Source organism: Chinchilla lanigera, unplaced genomic scaffold (genome assembly GCF_000276665.1).
Source record: "Chinchilla lanigera isolate Chin_1 unplaced genomic scaffold, ChiLan1.0 scaffold00158, whole genome shotgun sequence".
Classification (NCBI taxonomy): domain Eukaryota; kingdom Metazoa; phylum Chordata; class Mammalia; order Rodentia; family Chinchillidae; genus Chinchilla; species Chinchilla lanigera.
Genome location: NW_004955559.1, coordinates 65,481 through 66,318, shown reverse-complemented (window position 1 = coordinate 66,318; position 838 = coordinate 65,481).

Below are 838 nucleotides of genomic sequence, written 5' to 3'. Positions count from 1 at the left end.
CCTCATCTTGCAGCTGTTGAATTGACTTTATCTGGATCCTTGCTATTTTTACGAGATCCGTTCTTTCACGGTCACTAGCTGCTATCTTGTCTTCAAGGTCTGAGATTCTATCTTCACCTTCATTCAAGCGGTTTTGGTAGCTTTCGGTGGCAGCTTTGTTTTCCTGGATGTCTCTTAGAATCTGGTTCATGCATTCTAAGTCCTTTCTATATTTGTCATTGAACACTTCTCACTCATGTCTTTGATCTTATAGATTTCTCCTTCAGACTTTTTTAGCACTTCCTTCATTATTCTTGTCATTTCAGTTTTTGCCTGAGAAATTATTTCTGATCTCATCTCTTCTATGGTCTTATGCAGTTGTTTCTTTACCTCATTGCAATCATTTCAACTATTCCAGGCATGTGATTACCAAGTTCGCCTATGTTGCTTTCTCCTGGACTTGTTCTGATTGGGGTGAAGTTCTGGGATTGTGTTTTAGTCTTTCATTTTGACATGTTTGCTATTGGTTGCAGAAAGCTCAGTTTCCCTCTTCAGTAGCTGCACACCCAAGTCCACTAGTGTTCCTATTTTTCCTGTTGTTCAGGTTTGCCTCTGGGTGACCTCTGAGTAGCTCTACTTACCCTCGGGTTTTCTGGCAGTTTTTGATTTGTATTTAGTTATCCCCGTTTTCAGAGGTGGGCACTTGTGTCAGTTGATGGCCGACCTTCTGGTCCAGCGTCCCCTTGCAGTTCAGTGCACGTGCTCAACCTGACTCAGGTTGCACTGGTGTGAAAGTCCCACTCCAGTGGACCTATGTCTCCAGGCAGTTTAGGGTACAGGCATAATTCAGACACAAACT